The following is a 20,631-nucleotide window of genomic DNA, read 5'->3' as shown; positions in this document are numbered from 1 at the left end:
CCTTCAATTGTTACACAGCCTGGGGTTTGTAGTCAACTACCAGAAATCTCAGCTCCACCCAAAACAGGTATTAAACTTCTTGGGAGCAATACTAGACACAGTCCGCAACAAAGCGTACCCATCTCACGAGAGGAAACAAAAGTTAACCTCCTTGGCAGGCAGGCTCTCCAGAAAAAAGTTTGTTTCAGTCCGCATCTACAAATCATTGCTAGGGATGATCTCATCTTGCATTCCGCTAGTCCCAGATTGCAGGCTCCAGATGCGACCCCTGCAAGAGCAATTGGACATACAATGGACCCAGATCAACGGTTCCTTCGAAGACAAGATTCATATAACGCCTCTAATGATAAACACCATGAGGTGGTGGGCGACTCTAACCAATTTGTCAAACGGACTGTCATTCCTTCATCAAACATCCAGTTACATAGTAACAACGGATGCCTCTCTCGAAGGATGGGGTGCACACTGCCAGGACCTGCAAATCAGCGGAACCTGGAATGCGAAAGAGGTTCAGCTCCACATCAATTACCTAGAACTCAAGGCAATACACTTAGCTCTAAAAGCTTTCTTGCCAAAGATACAAAATTCAAGCGTCTTAATCAGGACAGACAACACAACCAGCATGTTTTATCTAAACAAGCAAGGAGGCACGAGATCCCTACAACTCTCGCAGCTAGCACAGCAAATCTGGACATGGGCCATCAAGAACAATATTTCACTCAAGGCGGAGCATGTGCCAGGGCAAACCAACGTTCTAGCAGACACCCTGAGCAGGACAGTGATTCCTTATCACGAGTGGGAGCTAGACCAAAAAACTCTCAACAGCCTTTTTCTATTATGGGGCAAACCGAACCTAGACCTATTTGCCACTCTCGAGAACAAGAAATGCCAGTTCTACGCAAGTTGGCTTCCCCAGAAAGGTTCATGGGGGAATGCGTTTTCGATGAGATGGTCTGGAGTTTATGCCTACGCTTTTCCTCCGATCCCGCTCATTCCGAGAGTCATCAACAAAATAAAGGCGGAGGGGTGTCGCCTCCTGTTCATAGCTCCCAGATGGCCCAGACAAGTCTGGTACACGGAGCTCCTCATGCTCTCCGAACGGCCACATCTGCAACTCAGACAGAGTCCGACTCTTTTAACGATGCACCAGGGACAAGTTAGACACCCAGATCCGTCATCTCTTCATTTGTCGGCTTGGCTCCTGAATACAATGAATACTTGAATCTCAACATTTCCCCGGAGTGTAGAGACATCTTGGCAAAAGCTAGAGCTGATACTACCAACAAAACCTATAGACGTAAATGGAAACGTTTTTGTATATGGTGTGCAGCAAAAGATATACATCCTTTGTTCGCTCCTCCAGAACAGGTACTTCCATATCTCTTGCTCTTGGCAAAGTCAGGACTTTCATATTCCTCCATTCGAGTACATCTGGCAGCAATCTCCAGGTACCGCAGATCACCACACAGAGTCTCATTATGTTCCACAAGAATTGTCAAGCAATTCATGAAAGGCCTTTTTCGGGTTTTCCCGCCAGTTAGAAGACCTCCACCGTTATGGTCCCTGAATGTTGTATTAATGCAGCTCATGAAAGCTCCTTTTGAGCCGATCCACAAAGCTGATCTAAAATTTATCTCATGGAAAACAGCGTTACTGCTAGCTCTTACTTCAGCCAAAAGAGTCAGCGACATTCAGGCTTTCACTGTCAAACAGCCTTTCCTCCAATTCACAAACTCAGGTGTGATCCTGCGAACAAATCCTAAATTCATCCCGAAAGTTCCCTCAACGTTTCACTTGAATGAACCAGTCATCTTAAAAACCTTTTTTCCAAATCCGCAAACAGTAGCCGAAAGGACATTACATTCCCTTGATATTAAAAGATGTTTAAAGTTTTATCTACAGAAAACGCAAACCATCCGCCAGTCTGATCAATTATTTGTCGCATTTGGCGGAACAAGAAAGGGGCATGCGGTGTCCAAACAGACTATAGCAAGATGGATTGGCCTGGCTATTCAATTCTGCCATGCAAAAGCAGGTAAACCGCTCCACACCAAGGTGAGAGCCCACTCTACAAGATCGGTAGCCACTTCAGCTGCACTCTTTGCAGGGGTGACACTACATACCATCTGTAGAGCAGCCACATGGTCCAGCCAGCATACATTTACAAGACACTACTGTCTTGAGGAAACTAATAACGTCGATACAGCAGTGGGACAGGCAGTGCTGAGGCATCTATTTCGTTAAGGTGAGCTTCTTACACATCCCACCACCACACTCAAGGTATGTTCGATATTGGTTCTCAGTCTCGTTAATATCTAATTTTATATCACAGTGTGGTTTACTCTAATAATGTGCTTCAAATTATTTGCTTTGTTATATTGTGTTAACATGTTGTAAACCTCAAAACGATAACAAAACAGATTGTGTCAAAACTTTCTGCCACACAGCTTTTCTATTGCTCTTCTATTGAGATATCTATATATATATATATATATATATATATATATATATAGATATAGATATAGATATATAGAGATATAGATATAGATATAGATATATAGATATAGATATAGATATATACGTGGATGTATAAAGCTGAACTAATGTGAGTCACATCACTTAAAGAATTATGATAAAATTACAGTCAATGTAATTCACTAATTAAGAAGACATTACTGCTCGTTATTCTGATTCAAGCATGTGAATCTATGAAAGATCCAATACTGGAGAAGAAAATTAGTTACTTACCTGTAACTGCATGTTGGACTTTTGGCCATACGCATGGTCATCCCTAGTCTTTTTGCCTCCTTCCTCCTGTTTTTTCTGACCTCTCGCTGTTGGCTCTAGGACTCTGAGCACTTTATCACTGCTGACCAGTGCTAAAGTGCAGGTGCTCTCCTATCTAAAGTTGGTATGATTGGCTTATACCTAATTGGCATATTTAATTTACCTATAAGTCCCTTGTACAGTGGTATCTCTATACCCAGGGCCTGTAAATTAAATACTACTAGTGGGCCTGCAGCGCTGCTTGCGCCACCCACTGAAGTAGACTTTCAAACCTGTCTCAGGCCTGCTAGCGCAGGGCCTGTGTGCGCAGTTTTCTGCCACAGGGACCTGGCATCTAAATTTACTTGCCAGGCCCAGAACTCCCCTTTTACTACATGTAAGTCACCCCTAAAGTACGCCCTAGCTAGCCCTATGGGTAGGGTGCCATGTATGTAGAAAGGCAGGACATGTGCCATATTGCATGGCCTGTCCTGGTAGTGACAAACAGCCTAACTTGGTGTCTCACTGCTGTGAGTGCTGCCTTCTCATAGGGTTGCATTAGAAATGCCCTGCTTTATGTGTAAAGGGTATTGTCTGATTTATGAGGGGTAGCGTAGGCGTGTTTGTTATGGTTGTGATGGTGATAATAAATACTGCTTACTGCTGTGGGTGTATTTTTTATTACTATCACAGAAATGCCACTTCTAGAAAGTGCGCATTTATCTGTGCTTATGATTCTGGTGTTTTGCAGCTTGACTCCAATCCACGTCTGGGCAGAGTGACAGTTGGGGCTTTGTGCATACTTTTCAGACAGCCTATACACAGGGAGGGTGGAGGTGTCACCAAGGTGCATCTGCATACTGAATAGTCTTCCTGGGCTGAGAGAAGGGAGAGGCGGGGCACTCCTACATTTGTAAAGGCTGTGCCCTGGCCTCACACAATAGGGTCGTTAACCCCCCACTGATGTTTGGAGCCTGTGCTGAAAGGAGAGAGGGGGCACGCCCAGAACCAGTTGTAACTGGCTGGAACCTCCTCTCCCTGTCATTGTACAACACTTTAAAAATGGACTATAAGTACAGGGGAATTTTCCCCACAATTTGAACATTCTTGGAACTTGAAACTGGACACAGAACGCTGATGAATGGACTCACCAGGAAACCGCCTTGGACTGCTGCTGCTGTGCTGACCTGTGACCTGCCTGGTCACTAGGAGGAATTGCCACCATCTGCACCCCTTGTGCTGGCCTGTAGCTGGGCCCACCAGCCCTGTACCTTTTCCTTGATTATTGTTCCCAGGGGCAGGGTGCTGTGGCCCCTGACCCCTGCACCGATTTTCTATAGTATTGCCTTAGCGCTTAGGGGAAAAGCGATCTTATGGAAATGCTGCAGAAGATCACCGCCGCAGCCCAGGCAGCATGAGTGTCGTAGCGCTTTGAAAGCGCCTTTCTTGTGCCCAGGGAAATCACCGCCGCAGCCCAGGCTGCATAATTTTCTTAGCGCTGTGAAAAGTGATTGATGGAAATTCACCGCCGCAACCCGGGAGCCTCTTGGTGCCTTTGCGCTCTCTACGGCGCATTTTTTTTAAATAAAATCACCGCCGCAGCCCGGTCAGAGCATCTGATTCCAGGCGCGAGGTTTGCGCCGGCTCTAGTGAAGTGAAGGAAGGAGCGAGCCCGCTCCTATCGTGCTCCCGGGGGACGCGCGCTTTTCAGGGCGCCCCCGGGGCACCAGCAGGCCCCACCTTGGGCCGCGACGTCAGAGGGACGGCGAGGGATAGGAGGACGCCTCTCCCTCGCGTGGAGGAGTCCCAGAGGACTCCCCTGTTGTGTCTGGCCGGGCGGCAGCCTCGCCGGAGGCTCGCCCTGGCCCCCGGCTCACGGATTGGCCCCCTCGCGGGCCCGGAAGTATTTTGGTTCGGGGTCTCCCTTTGAGGAAGGGCCCCGGAGGCCCAGGGAGACCCCAGAGGCTAACGGGACCCCCGGAGGGGCCCGTGTGGAAACCAGGAGGTGGTGCGAGGCGCCCCCCTCCTCCTTTAAGCATTGGGTGACCTTGGCCCCCCCACAGGAGGGTCGGTGGAGGCCCGGGGGGCCCCCAGTGATCGCGGGCCCCAGGAGGGGCCCGTCAACAGTACAGAGGGGGTGCGTGCCGCCCCCCTCTTCCCCAGGACTTTAAGGAGGCCCCCTCGTTGCGCAGAGGACCGCTGGGGGCCCCTTTCTTCCTTGTCTTCAAGGCACGGAGGGTGCCTCTATCCTTCATCAGGTACTTTTAAACGGACCAATAATATTATAATCCAAGTTCTTTCTACAGACCTTGCTAATTGTGATTTATTGCCTACCTGTTCTAGGATGCTTTTACATATATGTGCACATGTTCCTTTTATGGACATGACTTGCTAATATGTTTCCCTAACTTGCCATAGGTTTTCTAATGTTCCTACTATGGGCGTTTTATGATATCCTTATGACAAGTGTTCTAATGTAATCACGTGTTTCCTGACTACTGCTTATGTTGCAGAATACTGAGTAACCTGTGTGTTATGTGTGACTACTGCTAGTTTGCAGAGTAACTAATGTGTAACGTTCTGACAACTGCTAAGGTAGCAGGATAGTACTGTTATGTGATGTTGGTCTGATAATTACGTTGTGTACAATACAGTATATTTTCATATAATCTGGTGTTGTGTTTCCTTTGTGGTGGGGATATTGCGTCACATGTATGTGTGTGTTGTGCAAACGCTTTACGCATTGCCTCCGGGTTAAGCCTGACTGCTCGTGCCAAGCTACCAAGGGGGTGAGCAGGGGTTATCTTGGACGTGTAACTCCCTTGCCCTGACTAGAGTGGGTAAGTTCTGCCTGGCTGAGGCGCATACCCTAGCCAACCAGAAACCCCATTTCTAACATTGGAAGTCAGCGGTGAGGATAGGACTTGCGCTTGCACAATACCATTGTGACTCATTATTTCACTACAAGGATTGCGTTTAGACAATCACATGTTTGGCTTCTCTTAACTTTCTCTCTTTGGTCATTTTTCCTGTTTTCAGTTCTCACGCTTGGGTATTGTGATTGTCACAGTTGAGTTATTTGTACCTTTTCAAGATGGGGCTTACCTTTGATTTAGAGGACCTGCCGTTTTACACGCAGGGGGAATTAGAGGGGTTCTGTAGAGAGAGAGGGCTGCCTGTAGAAGGGGACCTCAGGAGATCTCTGAATTTCTTTGAAAGGTTTGTGACATTTACCCAGGGAGGGAGTGTGCGTAGGGGGTACCCAGAGGATCCTGAGTGTAGCGAGGGTTCCCAATGGGAGGGCTCCCAGACCTCATCCCTAGAGAGTGGTAGAGAGACTGATCAGGAGGGTGAGAATGACCGGTTGGGGACGACAGTTGACAGGGAAGGCCCCAGTGATAGGGAGTCCCTTGCTGGGTCCAGTGTAAGAAGCAGGGCTACCTCTCATTCCTTGACGCCTGATGAGCTAAGAGATAGGCGGGAAGAGAGGGACCTGAAGTTGCAGTTAGCGCGTCTAGCTGTTGAGGAGAGAAGGGCTGAGGTAGAGAAGGCCTTAGTACAGGAGAGAATGGCAGAGGCAGAGAGGGCCTTTGCCAGAGAAAGACTCGCTCTAGAGCGCAGTCTGAAGGTTCTGGACTCACCAGCGCTGCAGGTGGAGTCCAGTGGTGGCAGCAATGTACAGTGCTGTAGCAAAGATGTTCCTCACATACCCATAGATCTGGTACCTAGGTTCCAAGAGGGGGGTGACATACGTCAGTGGTTAAAGGAATATGAGAGGGCTCTGGTAGAGCGCAGGATCCCTGAGAAGGATTGGGGAACTGGCCTAGGGAGTTTTATTCCTGAGGAGGGGAGGGATGCCCTACTGACTCTAGAGGAGGGTTACTCCGCAGTGAAGAACGCACTGATTGTGAAGTATGGTTTTTCCCCTGAGGAATACAGAAAAAGGTTTAGGGGTGGTAAGAAACTGTCCCACCAGTCTTGGGAGGAGTTTGTGGAGGATTGCTGCATTGCACTAGATGGATGGGTGAAGGGTAGCACAGTAAACAATTTTGAAGGGCTGTTTAATCTGATTCTCAGAGAGCACCTGTTTCGTTGTTGTTTTTCAGAGTTACGCCAACACTTGTCAGTGTGTGAGCTCTCTGACCCCAGGGAGCTCGCAAAGGAGGCAGACTTCTGGTTGCGTACCAGAGGGTCTGGTGTGGCATTAGGGGGTGTTCCTAATGAGAGTGGTCTAGGTGTTTCCCAACAAGGTGTGGTGGGAAAGGAATGGAGTGTCCCAGGTAGGTCCCAGTGGACTGGGATGGGTGAGGGACCCCATGTCCCGTCTCTGAGGAGAGGGAATGGGGCTGGGCTGAGGCCCAAGCTGCCCAAGATCCCGTCCCAGGCCCCTGAAGGTTCCATGAGTGAACGCCAGGAGGTGAGCCTAACCTGTGCCGTAGGGCCAGCTGTTCAGAAGGATCCCATTTTGTCATTAGGACTTAGGCGGGTGGCTGGTGATAGCGTTCCGCCGGTCCTGGTGTCTGGTAGTCTCGCTCTACAGCGGAGGAGGCGGAAATCCAGACATAGGGTTGAGAGGGGGCTGCGGGCCCCAGTGGAGAACCTGGAGGGTCAGGGGTCAGCTCTGAGAGCAGAGCCCCCCAGGAATGACCTTGGTGAGACCATTTCTGGGCTGGGGGGAATCCAGACTCTGTCAGATGGGCAGAGGTCAGGAGACCTGCGCCAGCCAGACTCTTGTGTGGCCCTTGGGGAAGGTGTTTCCCTGGTGGGGGGTAGGTGTGCCCCCCAGGAAGTCCTGGTGCGCCAGGCAATGATTCAGCCGCAGGGTGGTGACTCTGGGTTGGATGATCAGGTTCAGGGGGTAAACTCTGACCTGATGGGGAGTACGTGTGCTCCCAAGGAAGTCCTGGTGCGCCAGGCAGTGGTTCAACCGCGGGGTAGTGACTCTGGGTTGGATTGCCAGATTCAGGGGGTAAACTCTGATCTGGTAGGGGGTAGGTGTGCTCCCAAGGAAGTCCTGGTTCGCTGGGCAAAGGTCCAGTCTAAGGGTATCGTCCCTGGACTAGATAGACAGGTTCAGGGGGTAAACTCTGATCTGGTTGGGGGGGCGGTTAGTGTGCTCACCCCCCCGTGTGAAACTTCTGGTGGCTTCTCCCGAGGTGGGGAGACGCAGGACTCTGGAAGTGGGGTTCAGGGAGGGGGAAGCCCGCCCCGGACCCCGGTGCAACCCAAGAGTGTCGTCCCTAGGTTGGGTGGTCAGTCGCCAGGTAGTGATCCTGGGCTGGCGAGAAAGTTGTGCAGGGCTGCTGTACCCAGCACCCTGGCAAGTGTGGATTCTGGTGATACCCCTCCTAGGAGAGGAGGGCGGGATCCTAGAAGGAGGGGTAGAGGGAGGAGAGCCTCGCCTCTAGCCCCTGTAGAACCTATGGGTGCGGACCCTAGGTTGGTGGATCAGTGGCAGGGTAGAGCCCCTGAACTGATCGGAAATGGAGTGGAGACAGGTTGCTTTGCACCTGGGGCTACCGCCCCCCACTCATTATGGTTTCAGAGACCAGAGGCTCCTAGATGGCCTGGTGCCTGGTTCTGGCCATTGGCTTAGAGAATCCCCGTGGGTTGGTCTAGGCTGCCTGGGACGCATTGACAGAGAGATCCCAGTGGAGTCAGGAAAGCGTAGAACTGGAACATGCCCCTGCTGTTGTGGGCCTGGGTCCTTGTTCTATCGCCCCAATCAGGAAAGTACATCAAGGTATTGATTGTTCTCCCCTGGATTTTGGCTGGTAGGGGGTTGTGTTGGACTTTTGGCCATACGCATGGTCATCCCTAGTCTTTTTGCCTCCTTCCTCCTGTTTTTTCTGACTTCTCGCTGTTGGCTCTAGGACTCTGAGCACTTTATCACTGCTGACCAGTGCTAAAGTGCAGGTGCTCTCCCATCTAAAGTTGGTATGATTGGCTTATACCTAATTGGCATATTTAATTTGCCAATAAGTCCCTTGTACAGTGGTATCTCTATACCCAGGGCCTGTAAATTAAATACTACTAGTGGGCCTGCAGCGCTGCTTGCGCCACCCACTGAAGTAGACTTTCAAACCTGTCTCAGGCCTGCTAGCGCAGGGCCTGTGTGCGCAGTTTTCTGCCACAGGGACCTGGCATCTAAATTTACTTGCCAGGCCCAGAACTCCCCTTTTACTACATGTAAGTCACCCCTAAAGTACGCCCTAGCTAGCCCTATGGGTAGGGTGCCATGTATGTAGAAAGGCAGGACATGTGCCATATTGCATGGCCTGTCCTGGTAGTGACAAACAGCCTAACTTGGTGTCTCACTGCTGTGAGTGCTGCCTTCTCATAGGGTTGCATTAGAAATGCCCTGCTTTATGTGTAAAGGGTATTGTCTGATTTATGAGGGGTAGCGTAGGCGTGTTTGGTATGGTTGTGATGGTGATAATAAATACTGCTTACTGGTGTGGGTGTATTTTTTATTACTATCACAGAACTGCCACTTCTAGAAAGTGCGCATTTATCTGTGCTTATGATTCTGGTGTTTTGCAGCTTGACTCCAATCCACGTCTGGGCAGAGTGACAGTTGGGGCTTTGTGCATACTTTTCAGACAGCCTATACACAGGGAGGGTGGAGGTGTCACCAAGGTGCATCTGCATACTGAATAGTCTTCCTGGGCTGAGAGAAGGGAGAGGCGGGGCACACCTACATTTGTAAAGGCTGTGCCCTGGCCTCACACAATAGGGTCGTTAACCCCCCACTGATGTTTGGAGCCTGTGCTGAAAGGAGAGAGGGGGCACTCCCAGAACCAGTTGTAACTGGCTGGAACCTCCTCTCCCTGTCATTGTAAAACACTGTAAAAATGGACTATAAGTACAGGGGAATCTTCCCCACAATTTGAACATTCTTGGAACTTGAAACTGGACACAGAACGCTGATGAATGGACTCACCAGGAAACCGCCTTGGACTGCTGCTGCTGTGCTGACCTGTGACCTGCCTGGTCACTAGGAGGAATTGCCACCATCTGCACCCCTTGTGCTGGCCTGTAGCTGGGCCCACCAGCCCTGTACCTTTTCCTTGATTATTGTTCCCAGGGGCAGGGTGCTGTGGCCCCTGACCCCTGCACCGATTTTCTATAGTATTGCCTTAGCGCTTAGGGGAAAAGCGCTCTTATGGAAATGCTGCAGAAGATCACCGCCGCAGCCCAGGCAGAATGAGTGTCGTAGCGCTTTGAAAGCGCCTTTCTTGTGCCCAGGGAAATCACCGCCGCAGCCCAGGCTACATAATTTTCTTAGCGCTGTGAAAAGCGCTTGATGGAAATTCACCGCCGCAACCCGGGAGCCTCTTGGTGCCTTTGCGCGCTCTACGGCGCATTTTTTTTTAATAAAATCACCGCCGCAGCCCGGGCAGAGCATCTGATTCCAGGCGCGGGGTTTGCGCCGGCTCTAGTGAAGTGAAGGAAGGAGCGAGCCCGCTCCTATCGTGCTCCCGGGGGACGTACGCTTTTCAGGGCGCCCCCGGGGCACCAGCAGGCCCCACCTTGGGCCGCGACGTCAGAGGGACGGCGAGGGAGAGGAGGACGCCTCTCCCTCGCGTGGAGGAGTCCCAGAGGACTCCCCTGTTGTTTTGGGCCGGGCGGCAGCCTCGCCGGAGGCTCGCCCTGGCCCCCGGCTCACGGATTGGCCCCCTCGCGGGCCCGGAAGTATTTTGGTTCGGGTCTCCCTTTGAGGAAGGGCCCCGGAGGCCCAGGGAGACCCCAGAGGCTAACGGGACCCCCGGAGGGGCCCACGTGGAAACCAGGAGGGGGTGCGAGGTGCCCCCCTCCTCCTTTAAGCATTGGGTGACCTTGGCCCCCCCACAGGAGGGTCGGTGGAGGCCCGGGGGGCCCCCAGTGATCGCGGGCCCCAGGAGGGGCCCATCAACAGTACAGAGGGGGTGCGTGCCGCCCCCCTCTTCCCCAGGACTTTAAGGAGGCCCCCTCATTGCGCAGAGGAGCACTGGGGGCCCCTTTCTTCCTTGTCTTCAAGGCACGGAGGGTGCCTCTATCCTTCACCAGGTACTTTTAAACGGACCAATAATATTATAATCCAAGTTCTTTCTACAGACCTTGCTAATTGTGATTTATTGCCTACCTGTTCTACATATTTTTACATATATGTGCACATGTTCCTTTTATGGACATGACTTGCTAATATGTTTCCCTAACTTGCCATAGGTTTTCTAATGTTCCTACTATGGGCGTTTTATGATATCCTTATGACAAGTGTTCTAATGTAATCACGTGTTTCCTGACTACTGCTTATGTTGCAGAATACTGAATAACCTGTGTGTTATGTGTGACTACTGCTAGTTTGCAGAGTAACTAATGTGTAACGTTCTGACAACTGCTAAGGTAGCAGGATAGTACTGTTATGTGATGTTGGTCTGATAATTACGTTGTGTACAATACAGTATATTTTCATATGATCTGGTGTTGTGTTTCCTTTGTGGTGGGGATATTGCGTCACATGTATGTGTGTGTTGTGCAAACGCTTTACGCATTGCCTCCGGGTTAAGCCTGACTGCTCGTGCCAAGCTACCAAGGGGGTGAGCAGGGGTTATCTTGGACGTGTAACTCCCTTGCCCTGACTAGAGTGGGTAAGTTCTGCCTGGCTGAGGCGCATACCCTAGCCAACCAGAAACCCCATTTCTAACACTGCAGTTCTCCAGTATTGGTATCTTTCATAGATTCACATGCGACCCACCCTCCTCCCCTCACAGGCTCCCCTATTATACAGATATTAAACTTCACACTCCTACTAGAAAATCTGAGGGAATTCAGCCTCTGTTGGGAGTGTTTGGGAGGGGCTGAATCCTGATTGGTTGATACTGAAGTTTGGGTCTTTTCACAAAACAAAGTGGATAGACTGTAAAATACTCTGAGGCCTACTGGGGCCTACTTGTTTTACACTTACTGACTTACTGCTTTATGTATTTAAACTTACCGTGAGGCTCCCACCTCGACGACGGGGATGATTCAAGCATGTGAATCTATGAAAGATACCAATACTGGAGAACTGCAGTTACAGGTAAGTAACTAATTTTATTTTTAATATCATCCTGAACTTAAGTTTTCTCCACAATATTGACTACCAATGTATTTTCATGATATGCAACTGTGGAGTTAAGAAGGGTAAATTTATACTTCTTTTAAATGTATCTGTCTGATATAGTGGTAGTTGATACAGTGGAGTTAATATATATGTAGGTTTATAATATTGTGTTGGGGCGGAAAAGTCCCTCCCATGGTAGTAGCCATGTGCTCATGCCCTGAGTGCCCCAGCTGCAATATCATCTGGAGCCTTGGTAACACATTTTTGGTCATGGGTGAAAATGCATTATGCATGCGTGCCATGCCTTAGGCCTCTTTCATGGATCTGTTTATACCAGAAAGGGTGACCACACATTACTCTCATAGTGCTGGAGGGCTACTGCTATTTCTGGAACCTGAGTAGCATGAGCACGGTGGTAGCTTACCGTTTTGATAGTAAGTAATCAAGTAATATTGGTAGGCCATCTGACATGTGTCATGGGAACTCATAGTGAGTTCCACGCCTGTGTGCTCATCTCAACTTTGGCCTGCATCAGGACAGATGTCAGGAGAGAATGCATGCATTTTCGGGTGCTGCTCTGAACTGGTATATACATGAGCCAATGTGTACTACAAAGCATGGAAGCAGTGCATGCATGTATAAGTGCCTTACACTGAAGTGTACATGTGCCTGGGAAGTGGTACAGTACTTCAAGGACTGCAGGCATGTTGAGGTGCAGTGCTACTGATAATTGGGTGCCGGTGAGTGGTACAGTTCATATGGGCCTGGTGGTCCCATATTGGGAACCCAGGGACTTGCTGGAGGAACATGTGGAGGTAGAGGAGCCCTGCAGATAGATTTGTAGATTGCTGCATTCTTGAGAGCTGGATAAGACATATACCTGAAGAAGGAAGATCCAGGTTCTTCAGTACTCTTCAGATGGGCTCTTTGATTCTGAAAGAGGTCACTGTTCAGAGGAGCCTGGGCACATGTCAGGAAGAGATGAGGCTGATCAGAGAATCATAAAGAGTAAGGCTGAGTGCTTTGTAGCCTTTTGATATATCTATTACTGAGGCTGACATCCTCCAGATGTGATAATCTCCCATGGCCTGTGTTTAGGGCTGTCAGATTTGGGGACACACTTGCTGTGATAGACTGCTCTCTTGATAAAGAGCAAGACAGAGGAATGGACACTTCAAAGTGGACAATCACCAGAACACAAACTTGTGGTGCCTTGGGTTCTTAACCCACATTGATGTAATTGCTGGGTAGACTTATCCATTGGTTAATTCCTTGCTCCTTGGTGGAATGTATATTGTCGACGAACGATCTAAGTTAAAAATGTTCCAACCTGTGTAAGGTACTTTTTTGATTTTATGGGCCCAGAGATGTCTTTCCATAATACGAGCACCCAAGTGCAGTTTCACACTACTGTCTCTATTGGCAAATTTTACTATCCTGCAATATAAAGGATAGTGATTGTCAAATCACTGGAGGAGATACAATTGGAATCTATTGGGGGGACTGGGAGAATGAGTCGGTCCTAGTGTACTATCTCCCTAATCTTACATCAAATGCAACAAGGTATACTGTTCTGAAATGTAGAGTCCTCCTCAAACCCAAATAGGGAAGAATAATCAGGTCATCTAGGCACGTAATTGCTAGAAGCAGTAGGTGGCATGCTAGGACCTGTTTCTCGTTGGGCCGGCACTGCAGTGCCCGACGGGCCCCACAAGGGGATTCTTTGCCAGAGATCTTTTTTGTTGAGGAGTACCGATGTTCCCTACAGGGATATTCTCAAACCTCTAGCCGTGTGAGGTGAAGGACTGGAATGTGTGAAGTTAAAATGGACCATAGGCCCTGTGAAAGGATGCTTTATTACTACCCAAGGGGCCTATGTTAGGGTTAAAAACAAGGGGAGAGTATCTAGGAAAATAATGTTCTTCCTTTCTGTATGTGGAACTGTGTAAAAAGAAAAAAAAAAAATGTTCTACTCAAGTGTACTGGTCGACATGTTTCACGCCCTTGACATCCAAAAGGACAGAGCAGCATTTCTTCAGAACCAAAAAAATATCCTTCCTAGTCCTCCCTATTTGGCAAGAAAGTGTGCTCTCAGTGTGTGTACCTGTAGGTGCAACTTACACGGATATAGATTCCCTAATTGGGATGACCTGGAGAAAAACAAAGAAACAAACAAAAGTATTAAGACAACTGATCATAGACACAAAACAGGTTGTGCCAATAAAAGTCGCTGTCCACACGGCACACTGTGAGTAAACCCTACTAGTGTTGTTGCCATCAAAAACTCATGATGAAATAACACTACAACGTGTGATGTAGCACACACAAACACAATCGTACCCTTCTAAGGTTAGGAAAAGGCCTCTTGGAAATTCGCATGCTGTAGGTCTGCTGCAAACTTCAATGCTCTTAGTGGGGTTAAAGCTCACCAATAAACACCAACAACCATGAGCAATTTCAAAGCATCTACATCTATGTCTGAAATTGTGTTCATAAAGCCAACTCATGTCAACAGTGTCTAATCTTAGGTCTGCCTGTGGTTGATGCACAGCTAGAGTCGTGTGATAGACCGGACTCCTATGATGCCCTTCGGTAACAGACCCTGTTAACGAAGGGGGGGGGGGAAATGTATGGTTAAGTAGTACAAATATTAGAGGAATGGTAGACCCTCATGTACACTGACACCTTTCAATGTGCTGTTGTATCGTTTGTACAGGTACAGATTGACACTACTCTGAATAATGTAGGTATAGGGTGTCCCTCTCAGATATCAATGGTAAACCCAGTCAGGACATTCTCTTCCGCTGGCTTACACACAGATAATCACAACCATCCCACTATAGTGTTTTTTAGTGTATATGCCTGCAGAATTGCTCTAATCTAAAGTGGAACAATGAAAAACTTACAGCGTGAGAGTGCGGTGCCATTATGAGCCCCTTCATATTAATGTGGCAGCTCCTGCCTAGTTTACCCAATATTCATAACAGAGCTGGGGATCCAGCATCGATTCAATGAACCCCGTCATTATGTGTGTAAACCAAAGTGCATGCTCGTAGTCAAACACTCAACCTGGATGAAGTATCAATATTTTCTAAATTTGCACTCAATATGTAAAAGGAATGCAATCCTCTGCCATTAAACAAGGCATCTCCCACCAAGAATCACCCTTCGCATGGGGGAAACTTTGGTAAGTATACATGAGGACACGGAACCATCATTAGTCCCTATGTGTTACTGTGACAGCTCCCACCAAGGTTAACCTCCATTTAGTGCACAGCTGGGTGATCCAGCATCGATTAAGTACGCCCCATTACTGTGTGTGTGAAACAAGGTGCGTGCTCGTAGTTAAGCATTTTAGCCTGGATGGATGAATATGAACTGAATTCACATCCTGCATGCCGTATGATTATAATCCCATGCCTCTATATGTGGCAGCTCCCACCAAAGTTACAAAGGTAGGTAATAACCGTATGAATCCGAAGACCATCTAGCAAAAGAGTATCTAACGGAGCTCCATGGTGTAAACATTGCACTACTGAAGCCAGTATTCCCACGTACATTGTTCCCTGCAAAAAGACTACCCCAATAGAGTGGACCCCCGGAAGTAGGGGAAACGAGGGTTGGTTACAAAAGAAAGACCGGGTATGGACAGAGTCCCTACTTACATTCTGCTGTGTCAGTCCATACTGGGCAAGCCACCCGCTGCAGCGAACCAGGAAGTGAACAGGTAACCCAGCATGGTAATATTTATGTTGGCGTTTCACGTCCCACAGGTCTTCCTGATTGCTCCATGTGACCGGTAGCAGGAACACTAGTCCGCTGCCAATCACAGCGGGCAAACGGGCACGCCAAAGCACTGCAACACCGGCCAGTGTAATGCCCTCGGAATATGGGTGAAAAATTATTTTGGTATATAATTTGACCATGGGGAACAACAAAAAAAGGAATGATTTGAAGAATAAAAGTTTGGCTCATGGATTTATTAAGAATGTCAATGCAGGCTCCATACAGACTTTGAAAGTGAATTCCCAGCCCCTGTATAACTACCGTGTCCAGTACCCCAGCTCCTTATAATAGACCACCGTTTGCTGATGATTTTCTTGACTTCATTTGATAAAGGTGTGAAGGTGGTAACACTCATGAGTCAAAGATCTTCTGGTTTCTCATAAATAGCCTGTAAGGCCTTTATGATTATTGCGAGCTGTTTTCCTTGCAGTATTCACAATGTGTGTGGGGTAGTTACAATTGACTTGTTTTTGGGTCTAGTCATCGGCTTGAGCCTCAAATGTTGTCCCCTTGCTGCAGTTGCGTCTCCGCCTAAGGAACTGTCCATAAGACAAATTATTAGTTAATGCTCAGGGATAGTGGCTTTCATGTAGCAGTAAGCTGTTATGATCTGTTTTCTTATGGAAAGTCTTTGTTGTTAGTTTGCCCTGATTGATGGTAATCAAGAATGAAGTCTCCTTACCTGAAACAAAGGTAATGAACTTAAAAATGTATTCAGGCCATTGATCAGGGAGACAAACTGTTACATTCTGTATGTCGCAATTCCAAACAATAAGAATGTCATCAATAAAATGCCATCACAGTCTGATATTCTGTGAAAGAGGATTTCCTTGGTCCAAGACATACTGTTTCTCAAATTTAAGATGTAGAGGCAGGCCAGAGTTGGAGCAAAAGTAGTGCCCATTGATGTGCTGCATATCAGATGGTACAGCTCGTCTTCAAACTAGAAGAAATTGTCCATGAGTGCCAGTGTGGCACATTCCATAATGAAATGGATTGGTGTGGCCGAAGTCCAATCCCTGATTGTTAACTTTTCCTTCACAGCAGTCAATGTGCCTCTTGCGGTATTTTGGTATAGCGTGTCTCCACATCGAGACTAATCAGAGCATCCACAGGACCTTCCATGTTGATGTGGCCAATATGGTTCAAAACATGATTTGTATTTTTTAGAAAAGTTTGTGTAGCCTGTACTGTTGGTTGGAAGAAGTCACAAAACATAGATGAAATTTCCAAATTGGAAATTCCAGAGACAATAGTTTGTCCAAGAGGAGGTTGAGCCCCTTTATGGATGTTGGGGAGACAATAAAAGTATGGGGGTTGTAGTTCGTGGTTCAGCCTCCTTATGGGTGATCCACTCATTAATTTCTGCTTCTTCTAGCATAGAGTGTATCCATAGTTGTAAGCCCTCTGTTGGATCTCGTTGTATTGGATCAAAATGGAACGTGTCACTCAGCAAGGGCAGGCATTGTTGTCTGTATGCTTCTGTGTCAAGTATGACGATGGCTCCTTTCCTCTCAGCAGGTTTGATCGTAATAGTCTCATCACTTGCCAGGGCTTCCAAAGCTTTTCTCTCCCTTGTTGAGATGTTGAAAAATGTTTGTATGGGGTGTAATATACTCACATCTTTCAGGACCACCTTCTCAAAAGTAAGGACATCACAAGGAACCATGTTGTCAGGGGGAGTTAATACCTCAGTCCTGTATCTTCCGCTCGGTTCTGTGTCAGTTTGTTCTGGAAGAAAGGATGAAGCCTAATTTTCCTAAAAAAAAAAATAGATAGTTCGCAATTTAATCCAAAGAAGTCCTCCTTCGAGCTGGCACAAAACGTAGTCCTTTATTGAGGGCATGTTGTTCAATGTCTGTTAAAGACCTCTTTGACAAGTTGACTTGTTGTTTTCACATGGATTTTCCTACAGCTCCTTGTTACCATCTGTGGTTCCTCTTTTTCCCATTGTATGTGCCTCCCTCTTTCTCTGCCCTGGCCTCTGCCTGAAAAAAGCATATATTGAATGGGTGAGTGTGGTTGAGAAAATGGGTATGGGGCTGCCACAGGGAAGGGTGTTGGTAGGGGAAAGGAGTACCATTTAAATGACATCCCGGGTTATTCTCCTATTCCTCATCAGTGCTCCATCCATCAGATGATGAACTATTACTGTAGGTTTTTGATTTTCTACTGGTCCCCCCACACATTCATCAAATGAGCACGACTGGACTTTTTCTTGGTGATCTTCTTTAGTGTATGGGTATACTTTTTCTCAAATGAATTTGGTAATGTCTTTTTGTAATTCAGTAATCTACATTTCGGAACAATGTACCTTGGAGATACAATGGTCCCAGTAGGAGAGTTCATTTATCTATGTATTTAAATCTGCACACTTTTTGCCGCACTTGACAGCCGCTTCTGTAATTAAAAGCCCCACCCTCATTATTTGGCTTCCAATAATATTAATGAAGTAGGTCACAATATGCGACTTACTGGGAACCGCAAAAATCACAGGGATTGTGGTCTGCTGGGGTCAGCAGACAACCATATCTCTAATTGCTTTCAAATAAAGCAAACTTTTTTTTAAACAGTTTGTTTTTCTTTTTGAAAAACAGAATGCGTTTAAAAAGAAAACATGAAACGTGGGATGGGTGAAGGCCTGTTAAAGGCAAAAGTAAAATTGCATGAGATCAGATTATCATACAAAAGTCACACTGCTGCCAGTTAGCTGCCTGTGAAGAACTGAGCTGAGCACTCCACCCGTATGCCACACGTTGTCTCCTCTTCATTAATTGTCTGCGACGCATGGCCCACTGCATGTAGATCATAAAAAATAAAGCCACTGCCTTTTCAATCAGTGTGCTGCGTGTGAAGTGTAAAAAAAAATAATAAAATAATAATAAAAAAAAATCATACACCGCAAACCACTGTGGTGTGCGATTTAAGATTAACTGATTACATCGGCACAAATGATCACACTCACCTCCGAATGGACTTGGGCTGGCATTATCAAATCTGACTTGGAAGTGCTGACATCAAACATAAAAGATTCAAGAGTAGTTCCAGTTTCTCAGCTCACTGGTTTTGCTATACTGCCATCTACTGTCTTCTAGTAGTGCTGCAATACTGGTTTACTGCAAATGGTGGAAACCCTTATAATCATCTTACTTTAGTGAAAACAAAACGCCTGCAACGTCTGCAGTGATTGGCACGCTCTATTCAGTGCATGTTTTTGTGCCATTCTCATGCTCTTGTGGAAACGAAACGTCTACAGCAATTGGCACGCTTTATTCAGTGCATGTTTATTTTCCTGCCATCCTCTTGCTCTTGTGGAAACGTCTACAGTGATTGGCACACTTCATTCAGGGCATATTTAGTTCTGTGTGAACTACACAACTTTGTCTGGTTTGTCAGCAGCGATTGGCACCTTTTTTTAAAACTAATTTTGTGTTATTTACAGCCACTGGCACACTATTCTTTTCTGTGTCATAGACATTTTGGGCCACATGTTCGAAAATTGGTAATTGCGATTTCATAATTGCGATTCCATGCGAATCACAATTAGGAAATCACAATTCCAAATGTAAGAAACTCCTTAGAGTTTCTTTTGTGATTCCCGGTGGGTCGCAAATAGATCTACCCCATTAATATTAAGGAAGTAGGTTGCAAATTGCTACCGACTAGGAATCGCAAAAATCACAGGAATGGTGACCTGCTGGGGTCAGCAGACCACCATGTCTGTAATTGCTTTTAAATAAAGCAATCTTTTTTTTAATCCCAACCCGTGTTCCTTAAAGGAAAACAGGATACGTTTAAAAAGAAAAAAAATGAAACGTTCCGTTTTCATTTTTTAAGATTAGACAGTGGTCTATGGGACCTCTGCCTGCTCTTAAAAAATGTTTTTGCATGCATTCACAAGGAGAAAGGGGTCTCTTGGGGAATGGGTTAATACCAATTTGAAATTGGTACTAACTGCAATTGTTTTGTGACCGCATTCAGGGTCACAAAACAATCATAAATACCATTCAGATTCGGTATTAGTAAGGGATGCCCTGAACATGTTCCTTCCTAATACCGAATCACAAAACCCAAATTGCGATTCGGTAACAAGCTACTGAATCACAATTTGGGCTTTGTATATCCTAAAAAGCATTTTTTTAGTCACAAACCGGCTGATTCGCAGAATTGGCCTCTTTGCAACTAGAAAAATACTTTGTACATGTGACCCTTAATTTCTTGTTGACATATTTGTCTTGTTCTGGGCAAAAAATGTAAAATTAATTTTTTTTGCAGGTCTTAAATCAATGTTACATTATGCAAAATGTTATGACACTCAATCCCTTTTTTCAGGAACCTGGAGAACCACCTTTGAGCTTCCTGTTATGATACAGATCCTTTATCCCATATTTAGGTGCTATATATAGTCATAAGTGCAAGCCAGAAATAGAAACAGCATTTGCTTTGAAGGGCAAAATGTATTTGGTCACTTGTTGGATTGCGTTTACCAATGCTGAAGAACTGGATGAATTTCTGACCGCTGGACACGCACTTTGAAGGGCAGGTTAACTTAGTAGTATACAGACAGAAATTTTTGACGTGAATACAAAAACCAGATACATGACTGCTTTAAACATGCTGGCATCATATTGTGTATATGAAGCTTTTATTTTTCAATTAATGAGCAAATTGTTTGTAGGTGTCATTGAAAAAAGATCCAACAGAGATTATCATCATGTAAAAATCCTTTGCTGGATGAGTCAGTTAACATAGCTAAAAGCATTGAATGCTCAGAAAAAAGATGCTAACCAATTAGTACCTCCAATTGCGGTAGCAAATATTAATGTGCAAAGTAAAAAACGGACAAAATTTCACATAGTGCAAAATAAACCTTCACATCATATAATTATAACAAAACTAGAAACACAGCTAGATGTTCTCTTAAACAAATGTGTTATATATGTGGTCCACAACTCAAATTTCTAATTTTCGAAATTGCCCCGCAATTGCACAAG

General features: G+C 46.6%; 1 protein-coding gene across 5 annotated transcripts in view; it reads left to right on the top strand.

The window, feature by feature from the left end:
* Positions 1-20,631, top strand: part of ITPR2 (inositol 1,4,5-trisphosphate receptor type 2) — a 1,367,642-nt gene that overhangs the window by 640,481 nt on the left and 706,530 nt on the right. The gene's annotated exons all lie outside the window — the stretch shown is intronic.

The sequence above is a fragment of the Pleurodeles waltl genome, chromosome 4_1 (genome assembly GCF_031143425.1).
Source record: "Pleurodeles waltl isolate 20211129_DDA chromosome 4_1, aPleWal1.hap1.20221129, whole genome shotgun sequence".
NCBI classification, from domain to species: Eukaryota; Metazoa; Chordata; class Amphibia; order Caudata; family Salamandridae; genus Pleurodeles; species Pleurodeles waltl.
The sequence above is the reverse complement of the archived record's forward strand: the minus strand, read 5'-3'. Positions and strand labels throughout refer to the sequence as shown.